Source organism: Mustelus asterias, chromosome 19 (assembly GCF_964213995.1).
Source record: "Mustelus asterias chromosome 19, sMusAst1.hap1.1, whole genome shotgun sequence".
In the NCBI taxonomy this organism is placed as follows: Eukaryota; Metazoa; Chordata; class Chondrichthyes; order Carcharhiniformes; family Triakidae; genus Mustelus; species Mustelus asterias.
In genome coordinates, this window is record NC_135819.1 from 47,697,459 (window position 1) to 47,709,800 (window position 12,342).

A 12,342-nucleotide genomic window follows, 5' to 3' on the forward strand; every position below is an offset into this window, starting at 1 on the left:
AGTGTAGAAGGAGGCCATTCAGCCCATCGAGTCTGCACCGACCACAATCCCACCCAGGCCCTACCCCCACATATTTACCCGCTAATCCCTCTAACCGACACATCCCAGGACTCTAAGGGGCAATTTTTAACCTGGCCAATCAACCTAACCCGCACATCTTTGGACTGTGGGAGGAAACCGGAGCACCCGGAGGAAACCCACGCAGACACGAGGAGAATGTGCAAACTCCACACAGACAGTGACCTGTCTCCAGCCAGTATAACCCTCCATCCTATGGAGGAGGTGGTTAAGAAGGCGTATGGTGTGCTGGCCTTTATCAATCGAGGGATTGAGTTTAGGAGTCCGGGGATAATGATGCAGCTATAGAAGAGCCTCGTCAGACCCCACTTGGAGTACTGTGCTCAGTTCTGGTCACCTCATTACAAGAAGGATGTGGAAAAGATTGAAAGGGTGCAGAGGATGTTGCCTCTGAGAGTCCACCCGATCTATGCCTCTCAACATCTTATACACCTCTATTAGGTCTCCTCTCATCCTTCGTCTCTCCAAGGAGAAAAGACCGAGCTCCCTCAGCCTATCCTCATAAGGCATGCCACTCAATCCAGGCAACATCCTCTGCACCCTTTCAATCTTTTCCACATCCTTCTTGTAATGAGGTGACCAGAACTGAGCACAGTACTCCAAGTGGGGTCTGACGAGGCTCTTATATAGCTGCATCATTATCCCCGGACTCCTAAACTCAATCCCTCGATTGATAAAGGCCAGCACACCATACGCCTTCTTAACCACCTCCTCCACCTGCGGGGCCGATTTTAGAGTCCTATGGACCCGGACCCCAAGGTCCTTCTGATCCTCTACAGTACTAAGAGTCTTTCCCTTTATATTGTACTCCTTCATCCCATTTGACCTGCCAAAATGGACCACAACGCATTTATCTGGGTTGAAGTCCATCTGCCACTTCTCCGCCCAGTCTTGCATCCTATCTATGTCCCTCTGTAACTTCTGATATCCCTCCAGACTATCCACAACCCCACCAACCTTCGTGTCGTCGGCAAACTTACCAACCCATCCCTCCACTTCCTCCTCCAGGTCATTTATGAAAATGACAAACGGCAAGGGTCCCAGAACAGATCCCTGGGGCACACCACTGGTGACCGACCTCCATTTAGAAAAAGACCCATCTATACCCAATCTCTGCCTCCTTTGGGCAAGCCAGTTCTGGATCCACAGGGCAGGTCAGCAGCCCCTTGGATCCCATGCCCTCTCACTTTTTCTAGAAGCCTTGCATGGGGGACCTTTTCGAACGCCTTGCTAAAATCCATATAAACCACATCTACCGCTTTCCCTTCGTCAATGTGTTTAGTCACATTTTCGAAGAACTCCATCAGGCTCATAAGGCACGATCTGCCTTTGACAAAGCTATGCTGAGTATTCTTGAGCACACTAAACCTCTCTAAATGCTCATAAATCTTGTCCCTCAGGATCTTCTCCATCAGCTTACCAACCACTGAGGTTAGACTCACCGGTCGGTAATTTCCTGGGCTATCCCTATTCCCCTTCTTGAAAATAGGAACCACATCCGCAATCCTCCGGCACCTCCCCCGTCCCCATCGACGACGCAAAGATCATCGCCAGAGGCTCTGCAATCTCTTCCCTCGCCTCCCACAGTAACCTGGGGTACATCCCATCTGGACCCGGCAACTTATCTACCTTGATGCCATTCAAAGATTCCAGCACAACCTCTTTGTTAAATTCCACATACTCAATCTTTTCAGTCCACCGCAAGCCCGCAGTACATCCACCCAGGTCCTTCTCCTCTGTGAGCATCTCTGCCATTTCTACTGGTTCCGTACAGATTTTCCCGCCTTCACCTTTTATAGGCCCTATTCCTTCACGTCTCATCCCTTTACTCTTCACATATTTATAGAACGCCTTAGGGTTTTCCTTAATCCTACCTGCCAAGGCCTTCTCGTGACCCCTTCTGGCTCTCCTAATTTCCTTCTTTAGTCCCTTCCTACAAGCCGTATACTCATCTAGATCCCTATCTTCGCCAAGCTCTCTGACCCTTTTGTACGTTTGCCTTTTCTTCTCAACTAGGTCCCTCACAGCTTTCGTGCACCACGGTTCCTTTAACCGACCAACTCCTCCCTGTCTGCTCGGAACGTTGTCCTGTAGAACTCTAGACAGACACTCCTTGAAAAACTGCCACCTCTCTTCAGTACATTTACCCGAGAATACCTCCTTCCAATTTACTACTCTAATTTGCTGCCTTATGTCTTCATATTTCCCCTTACTCCATATAAACGCTTTCCTAGCTTGCCTGATCCTCTCTTTTTCCAATGCAAGCATAAAGGAGATAGAGTTATGATCGCTATCCCCAAGATGCTCTCCCACTAAGAGATCTGACACCTGTCCAGGTTCATTGGTCAGTATCAGATCAAGTACAGCCTCTCCTCTTGTAGGCTTGTCCACATGCTATGTCAGGAAACCCTCCCAAACACACCTAACGAACTCCTCCCCATCCAATCCCCTTGCCCTAGGGATATTCCAATCTATGTTTGGGAAATTAAAGTCTTCCATCACAACAACTCTGCTATTACTGCATCTCTCCAGGATCTGTTTCCCTATCCACTCCTCCACCTCCATCTATTGTCTAATGAAGACTAACATCTCACCAAGGTCTCCAGCTGCCACCCTAAACACGTTAAAGAAGCCATCCCCTACGGACAAGCCCTCCGTATACACAGGATCTGCTCAGATGAGGAGGATCGCAACAGACACCTCCAGACGCTGAAAGATGCCCTCATAAGAACAGGATATGGCGCTTGACTCATCGATCAACAGTTCCGCGCACCACAGCGAAAAACCACACCGACCTCCTCAGAAGACAAACACGGCGGACAGAGTACCCTTCGTTGTCCAGTACTTCCCCGGAGTGGAGAAGCTACAACATCTCCTCTGGAGCAAACAAACAAAGAACCAAGGAGCCTTCAACATGTCATTGATGGAGACGAACATCTCGCCAAGGCCATCCCCACACCCCCACTTCTTGTCTTCAAACAACTGCGCAACCTCAAACAGACCATTGTCCACAGCAAACTACCCAGCCTCCAGGAGAACATGACACCACACAACCCTGCCACAGCAACCTCTGCAAGATGTGCCGGATCATCGACATGGATGCCACCATCTCACATGAGAACGCCATCCACCAGGTACACGGTACATACACTTGCAACTCGGCCAATGTTGTCTACCTGATACGCTGCAGGAAAGGATGTCCTGAGGCATGGTACATTGGGAGACCATGCAGACGCTACGACAACGGATGAATGAACACCGCTTGACAATCACCAGGCAAGAGTGTTCTCTTCCTGTTGGGGAGCACTTCAGCGGTCACGGGCATTCGGCCTCTGATCTTCGGGTAAGCATTCTTCAAGGCGGCCTTCACGACACACGACAACGCAGAGTCGCTGAGCAGAGACTGATAGCCAAGTTCCGCACACATGAGGACGGCCTCAACTGGGATCTTGGGTTCATGTCACACTATCTGTAACCCCCACGACTTGCCTGGGCTTGCAAAATCTCACGAACTGTCCTGGCTGGAGACAATACACATCTCTTTAACCTGTGCTTAACCCTCTCTCCACTCACATTGTCTGTACCTTTAAGACTTGATTACCTGTAAAGACTCGCATTCCAACCATTATTTTGTAAATTGAGTTTGTGTCTTTATATGCCCTGTTTGTGAACAGAACTCCCACTTACCTGATGAAGGGGCAGCGCTCCGAAAGTTAGTGGCTTGTGCTACCAAATACACCTGTTGGACTTTAACCTGGTGTTGTGAGACTTCTTACTATACAAACTATCCTCCAGGTGTCTGCAGAGCTACTGTCTGAATAGTAAGAGGGTACACACACCCACCTGTGCAGTACGTCAGGCTACTGCTTGGGTAAAAGTGGTATAAATGGGATGTCTAATCTGGCTGTTCATTTGATGACCTCCTGAGCTGTCTGTAAATGTTTTCTATAGTTAACATATCTCTACAGTACAGAAGGAGGCCATTTAGCCCATCAAGCCTGCACTGACAACAATCCCATCCAGGCCCCAGCCCTGTGACCCCATGTATTTGCCCTGCTAATCCACCTAAGCTGCACATCTTGGGACAATTTAGCATGGCCAATGCATCTAACTCGCACACCTTTTGGAGTGTGGGAGGAAACTGGAGCGCCTGGAGGAAACCCACACAGACATATGGAGAGAATGTGCAAGCTCCACACTCGCAGCCACCCAAGGCCGGAATTGAACCTGGATCCTTGGTGCTGTGAGACAGCAGTGCTAACCACTGCCACCCATTATGTGTTGGGTTCCTGAAGCACTGACAACAAGTACGTCTGATGAACAGTAGTTTATTCACGAGCTTAGCAGCTACTTCATGCTTGCATTCTGCCCCCACTCACAGGGAGAATTCCTGTGCTCCCAAAACCTGACTCTCTTTGTAGTTGCATCATCAACTGACCACTTGGTCTCCATCTTTCCTATTTGGTTGGAACAAAATCGTGCCATGAGATGTATTGGCATGAATAATTGGAAACTATGTACTGACCATCTTGTAACATACACATCAAACAGGCTGACAATGCATAACTATTTATGTCTCTACTGAGGCACGGGTTAAGCTGTTGCAGCTGGTGCATAACCCATCATGTCTCCCCTCCCCCACTTTTCATTGTAGAAAGATGATATTCAAAAGCCTGTTCTAGACTAGATAGTAATGCAGTGCTGGAACCTTGTGTTCGATTTGCTCAGGCATCCTGAGCATATGGTTATGCCAGCTGGTGATGTTGTGATCTTTCTCAAGCTGGTGTCCTCAGTGTGGAGTGTTCCGTCAATATGTTCATTGGGTGCAGGGCTTGCTGTGTTGGCCTCTGGAGGAGTCTGCATGTCCACTGGTGTAGCGGGGCTGTGCTATAGGTGGGATGACTGAAGTTCTGTGTTATCTGTTGGTGCTGGTTCTGATACCTGTAGGAGGTGGTGATGATTGTGAACAGAGTGGACACTGTCTGTGATTGCCACATAACTGTTCAGTTGCAGGGCATGGCTGTGTACCACCACCAACTGGTTATGGCCATGTGTGGTGTTAGAGGGCCAAGTTTGTGCGCATCTCTATCGGGTGCATTTTGCTTTGCAATTGGCGTTGCATGAGGGCATCATTCGTGTTGGTTTCAAGTCTGGGCTGCAGCAGAGCCTTAGCAGAAAGAACCATGCCCCTGCTGTGCCTGGAAAAGAGTCGTTGTGCTGACGAGGGCAGGCCCAGTGATGGAAGATTCCACAGGCTGAGGAGTGTAGCATGGTAGTCTGTGTGATATTGTGCACATTTCTCTAAAAGATGCTTAGCTCTGCGTTCTGCCAGATTGTTTGACTGGGGGTGTAGGGATGATATGCTCAAGGTCCCATGTGTGCGCAAAGTTTCGAAGTTCAGTGGAGATAAATTGGCGACTGTTGTCTGTCATGAGTCTCTGCGGGATCCTGAGTTGTGAAATGTCTCTTGATGATGACTGTTTTACTTGTCGTGTTTGATAGGTAGTCAAGTTCAAACCATCCGGAATACAAATCAACTAAGACTTAATGTTGCTTACCATTCCGTTTGAAAATGTCAGCTGCCGTGATTGATCACAGGAGGGGCAGCATGGGGGCACAATGGTTAGCACTGCTGCCTCACAGCACCAGGGACCCAAGTTCGATTCCCAACTTGGGTTTCTGTCTGTGTGGAGTTTGCACGTTCTCCCCATGTCTGCGTGGGTTTCCTCAGGGTGCTCCGGTTTCCTCCCACAGTCTGAAAGATATGCTGGTTAGGTGCATTGACCCGAACAGATGCTGGAGTGTGGTGACTAGGGGAATTTCACAGTAACTTCTTGCAGTGTTAATGTAAGCCTTACTTGTGACTAATAAATAAACTTTTAAAAGGTCCTGGACCTCATGTAAGTGCAGCGGTTCTTTTGCTTGAGTGCATTGCCTGGTGCACATCTGGAAACTTTCCTTTCCACATCTACATATGTGGAGTGTCAATACGGTTTTTCCTTGGCCCTGTATATGGTTGCTTCCAACCTGGGGTGCACCTGGTGAAGTTGCTGGGTATGATACCTCTGAAGAGAGATAGGGATGATGAATCACTGGCCATACAGTATCAGTCCATCCTTAATGGTTAGTTCATTTCTGATGGCCAAGCTCCTGGGAAAGCTCTCTCCTCATAATGATGTTGTGCAATTGTCTGCATGTGATGTTCTCCTGTAAGGCATCTTTGAGTTTCTGAATTCTGCAAGAGGTCAGCACTTCTATTGTCAAAGTGTCAATGTCTTCCTCACGATCTGCTTGGTCTGTCGTGGGTAAGAAGGCTTTGGAGGGGGCATCAGCCAAGTACATCTCACCACGTTTGTAGGTGATGCTGAGATTGTAACATTGCAGCTTTAGCATAATGCAGTGCCGTTATAAGTGATTGATCTCTTTCAGCAGTTACAGGATGACCATATATGAAGAAATGAAATTTCTAACAGTTGAAGACTTAAAAAAAAGTTCTTTTTCGATCTGTGCATAACGAGTCTCAGTATCAGTGAGGGCCCTTGAAGCAAAGGCTATTGGTCTGCCATTCTGGATGCAGACTGTGCCAAGTCTGTACTGGGAGGCATCGGCTGTTACAATTACAGGTGCTCGAACATCAAAGTATTGTAACACTAGTGGTGCTGCGAGTGCCAGTTTGAGTCTGTTGAAGAGTGCTATGTGGTGCTCTTGCCAGAACCATTTGACGTCTTGGTGGAGAAGTTGGCGAAGGGGTCCAGTAACCTCACTATATCGTGGATCAACTGAGAAAGATAATTTGTCATATCAAGAAAATGCTGCAGGGCATGCTTGTCCACCCTGAATGGCCATCTGTCATCTAGTCATTGTCTTTTCTAGGTCAGGTTTTACACCATTGGCTATGAATAGATGACCCACGTAAAGAGCCTCATTTTGCAGGGTTAAGCTTCAGCTGTATGATCCTGATTCTATCAGGAATGATGAAGCCGTGCATCATGTTTGTGCGAACCCCAAACCAGGATGTCATCAACAATAATTTCACAAGGTTGGCCTGCAAAGAGTTGCTCCGTGCACTGCTGGAAGACCTTGCTGCCAGTAGAGATCCCATTGGGCATATAAAGAAATCGATATCTGCCTAAAGGAGACATGAAGTGGTCAGTTCTAAGATTCTTCATCTAACGGGATCTGTCAGAACCTACATTTCAATTAGGGGATGCTGAACATCTGAGCTTTTGGCATGTCTGCAGGTCAGGGTCTTTCCTGCATCGGTGCAGACTCAATGGGCTGAAGGGCCTCTTCTGCACTGTAGTATTCTGTGACCTGTTCCACTGCCTTCATAGGGTGACAGGATCGGAGCAGCACATTGTTCCATGCATTTCCTGTGCCATATTTCTTTACTGCAGTCACCATTATGAAATCCATTATGTGGCCCCATCTATAGGAGTTATAACACCTAGTGTTGTCATCCAATGCAGCCCATTGACGACTTTCTGCTTCATGCCTGCTGGCACTCTTCATTGAGCACAGAGTGTTGGTGGTACTGAAACGTCTAGTCTCACGTGGTGTATAATTGGGAGCTTACCAATGATGCCACAGTTGAAGAGGTCTTTGTAGGCTATTATTTCTGGGGCCTGGTGTAAAGCATGCACTTCTGAACCAAATTGAATGAACTCTAATGTAATGCTGTCTCAGAGACCTAATAGTGACCCTACATTCTGGTCATCCATATGAAACTCGAAGCTGCCCTGTTGCAGTGGCCACACCTTTGGTGTGGATGGTTTGTCTGCTATTAATCACTAGGTCCACCTGGGTGCTGGGGTCTGGTGCTGTATTTAGATCTAGTTCCTGTCGCATTTGGCTGAACAATACGTTACACCTTGCTCCATTGTCACTCTTTATCTTTGGTCCTGCATTACTGAGAATTGTGATGAAGGTGGTGAAGATCTCGCCCTTTTATGTGACAACGTTGACACTCTTGCAATAGCTTGCTGTTGGAGGCTTTGTAACTTCGCTGCTTTGGCTGAGATCCAGTTCATTCCCCTTGCTGACGCTCTTACCCGTGAAGGACTGATGACTGAGGAAGACTGCTGTAGTTACAATCTTCACCATTTAATGAAGCGATTCCATTTTCCACATTTGTTGTTTTTTTTTCCATAAGAAAAACAAGCTGTTTTGTTCTGAGGGTGCTGGCCACTGCGAATGGCGGAAAGCATGTCATGTACTGCAAATACTTCTGTTTCCCACCTAAAATCTCTGTTTTGTTCATTTAAACTATTTGATCACTGGCTAGTTCATTCATGAGAGTTCCAAATGCACATTTCTTTGCTAAGATTTTCAAAGTGGCTATGTAAGATTGTATTGATTCATCTGTTTGATTTGTTGAATTAAACAGGTGGTACAGTGGTTAGCACTGCTGCCTCACATGCCAGAGTTCCGGGTTCAATTCCCAGCTTGGGTCACTGTGTGGAGTTTGCACATTCTCCCTGTGTTTGTGTGGGTTTCCTCTGGGTGCTCCAGTTTCTGCCTACAGTCCAAAGTCCAAAGATGTGCAAGTTAGGTGGATTAGCTATGCTAAATTGCCACTTAGTGTTAGGGGGACTAGCTAGTGTAAATGTATGGGGATATGACTTGGGTGGGATTGTGGTCAGTGCAGACTCGATGGGCCGAATGGCCTCCTCCTGCAGTATGGGATTCTATGAAATGCATGCCTGTTGAGAATTATTTTTTTTATCGGAAGATGAACTTTTAAAAATTGATTTCAGGTTCCCCTTTCCCTCTTCAAACAAATGACTCGCATCTTCTGATGACCCCGGAGTCCTCTAAGTTTAATAAGGTGTAAACCTTTTCGACTTGTCAGACAGTGCAGCACCACAGTAAATGTGCCACTCCTTCTCGAGCGTTTCCCAACTGTCTCCTATGTTTTCTTCAAAGATGAGCAGGTCGCTGCGGTGCAGTCTTTGTGCCAACTCCTGACACCATGTAAATGTGTTGGGTTCCCAAAACACACTGGCAACAAGGGCTCATAACAAGTCTTCATAACTGGGAGGATCAGCATTGCTGGAGAAATCTTCATTCACAGACCACTGTGGGGGTCATGGTGAATTTAAAACAACACCAGGAGCCGCTCAGTTGGACTTGAGCATCCCTGACACCATTCTCATGGTTAACTGCATATCCACAAGTTTTTTTGTGGTGCTGATAGCCCACGAAGTAGGGCAGTATTCCATAACAGAGTGAGCTAGGGCCAAAGCATTCTGGCTGTGTTTCCCTCATGACGTTCCAGTGATTTTCCAGGTCATTTATTCACTCTGATTTTTTTTATTTTTTGTCTGGTGTTGCTGAAATGAGACCAGTGGGTGAGAGTCTTGTATTGATATTTTGGGCCGGAATCATGGATAAATCATCTTTCTCAGAAGGTGAGTTCTATCCTGCAGCATCATTTGAGAGTTGGCCTCTCTGTGTGGGCGAGTTCATTGAGAACTTGCGAGCTAATGCCATCAGCAATACAACAATGCCCAAAAGCAGTTTCCCAGTCAGGAATACATAAAACAGTTGGACAGGGTCAATCGGACTTCTTATTTATTCTTTCATGGTATGTGGTTTTGCTGACAAGTCCAGTGTTTGTTGCCAATCCCTGATTGCTCTTGAGAGGGTGATAGTGAGGCCCCTTTTTGAACTGCTGCAATCTGTGTAGGTGCACCCATTGTCACAATCCACAATCCACCCCTCAATCCAGTTCAGAAGCTCTGTTGTCTTGAGAGCAAGCTTCCCTCTCATTTTCTTTCCAGCCTTGTGCAGAATGAGTTTTGTTATGTGCGCCAATATCAAAGGGAAGGTGGTGGAGTGGGGGGCACAGTTCACTGTTGTGACTGCAAGGAAAGAAAGCACAGGTGCCAATTTTGTACAAGGCCACATAGTGTCCCCTAAAAATTTGCCATTTTATCAAAAATCACAACACTTTTTATTATAAATACAACTGCTGAGATATGGCATCAATTCCAATGTACGAGAAGACAGTTATAAAAAAAATCAATATTGTTGTTACTGCCGATTTAATACCTTATAATGTACATACTCACATCTTGAAAGATACTAAATAATTTAATTTGGCAGGAGCATTCAATCTCCGATCTAAACATCCCAGTCATTTGACCTATATCATTTGATGGTACTTGTCGTCAAATCAGATGATGATAAGTTGATTAGAATGTAGGTTAAATAGCAGGACCTGGACATTTAATTGTACCTACAGTAATAAATGTATTCTTAGGAGGGGCGGCACAGTGATTAGCACTGCTGCCTCACAGCACCAGGGACCTGGGTTCGATTCCCGGCTTGGGTCACTGTCTGTGCGGAGCTTTTATGTTCTCCCCGTGTCTGTGTGGGTTTCCTCCCACAGTCCGTAAGATGTGCTGCTTAGGTGCATTAGCCATGCTAAATTCTCCCTCCGTGTACCGAACAAGTGCCAGAGTGTGGCAACTAGGGGACTTTCACAGTAACTTCATTGCAGTGTTAATGTAAGCCTACCTGTGACTAATAAATAAACTTTAATTTACCTTATGCTATGTGGTATCTAGACTTCTCCTGATCTATTAATATTTACTTGCTACAAAAACAGAAATTTTACTACTATATAAAGTTAATATCATGTCCGGTGGGGCCTGTAGTGTTTGCATGTTCAAATTGATAGGAATTCTGCCTAAATCCTTGTGCAACATAGGCCAATAGTGTGACTGACTTCTGCAACACTCTTAGAATACCAAAGGGTATTGCTTCCTGACAAGGAGTCAGCGCCACATGTTCAAAGAGAGCCATAAATAAGCCAAAGTGCAATTAATATTTCAGTAACCAGCACTAGACATACACATTTTAAAAGGTGATGGGAAAGGATGGTAAAATTTTATGCTAAATATTCAATAAACATTTTTATGCCACAGTTTTATTCAGCATTATCATATTGGCCCTTGAAAAGGTTGCTGAAATGTAGAACTGTTCTGCGATTTTGCAGAGCAATATCTAATCAAGTCTAAATGTAAAGCATGAGAAAATTCAAGCTCCAGATGTTTGAATACCCATTAATTGACACATTTAGAATTTCAATTTTATATTGAAGGTTTGTTAAGGTTTGTTATATTGAAGGTTTGTGTTAAGAAATGTTAATTTTCTCCACAACTTTGATACATAATGACATGTAAACCAATGGATTAACTAATGGGACACAACCCTAGATATAATGAAAAAAATGAATCTATAATTTATTAGTGTTATTACAGTGGAACCCTGATTTTACGTGCCCCGATTTAGCGCGAAATCGGATATGACGCGATCGCGCGATGGACCCTTTTTGTTATTTCCGGTTTAGTGATTTAGCGCGACCCCCATAACATTCGCGATAACATTTTATGGACCCCAACCATCGCGTTAAAATGGGGCTGCACTGTACCACAAGTGGGATTAAAAAAGCAAACTGTTCCTGTAAAAGAAATATCAACTATGGTCAATGATCATGTTTAAGATTTGTCAAAATTAATGCACATATCTGTGACCTGTGGTACTTGACCTATATTCTCATCCACTTAATGAGCAGCAATACGATCACACATACAAGAAGCCAGAATTTTACCGGCATGCCCGCCCCCCCGGTATCAGGGACAGGCTCGGCTCGGAGAACGGCATTCTCTGGTGGCTTTGGGTGGGATCGTACGAACCTCGGGCAGACGTGCCGGTAAAATTCCGCCCAATGTCTCATCAGTCAGCCAGAAGCATCCAATAAGGAAGCTGACTTCAAAACACTGTGATGTCAATATGCTTGTCCCTAACTACCAAAGATGTAAGGATGCTCAAAACTGTGCAGTTAGTTATTTTCAAGCAACTTTTAAAAATGTGCAGCTAAACTGTCACCAAGAACACCAATTCCATTGAATAAAATGCATCAGGTTCCAAATATCCTATTGCAGAAAGAAGGCGACCCTTCCGAAACACACAAATTACTGTTCAAGAAATTGGAACTAACTTGCTAACATCATTCCACGATTAACCGACCCACCTCTCCCCATGCTCCCTCCTCTCACAAACTCATGAGCCAATTTTAAAAGAAAACTGTTAACAAAATCATCAACATTAAGTCAAAAATGACTACTCGGTGGAAAAACGTCTCTCTTCATTCCATTTGAAATTATGAGGCTGGTTACAACTCCTCTGGATTTGATTGGGCTGCAAAGTGCAACAGCAGAAGCCAGTAAAGGGGAAATTTTTAAATGCTTGCTGCAT

The 12,342-nt window shown here is 45.6% G+C and overlaps 1 protein-coding gene across 2 annotated transcripts in view; it reads left to right on the forward strand.

The window, feature by feature from the left end:
* trmu (tRNA 5-methylaminomethyl-2-thiouridylate methyltransferase) overlaps positions 1 to 12,342 on the forward strand; it is a 49,431-nt gene that overhangs the window by 765 nt on the left and 36,324 nt on the right. The window lies entirely within an intron of this gene.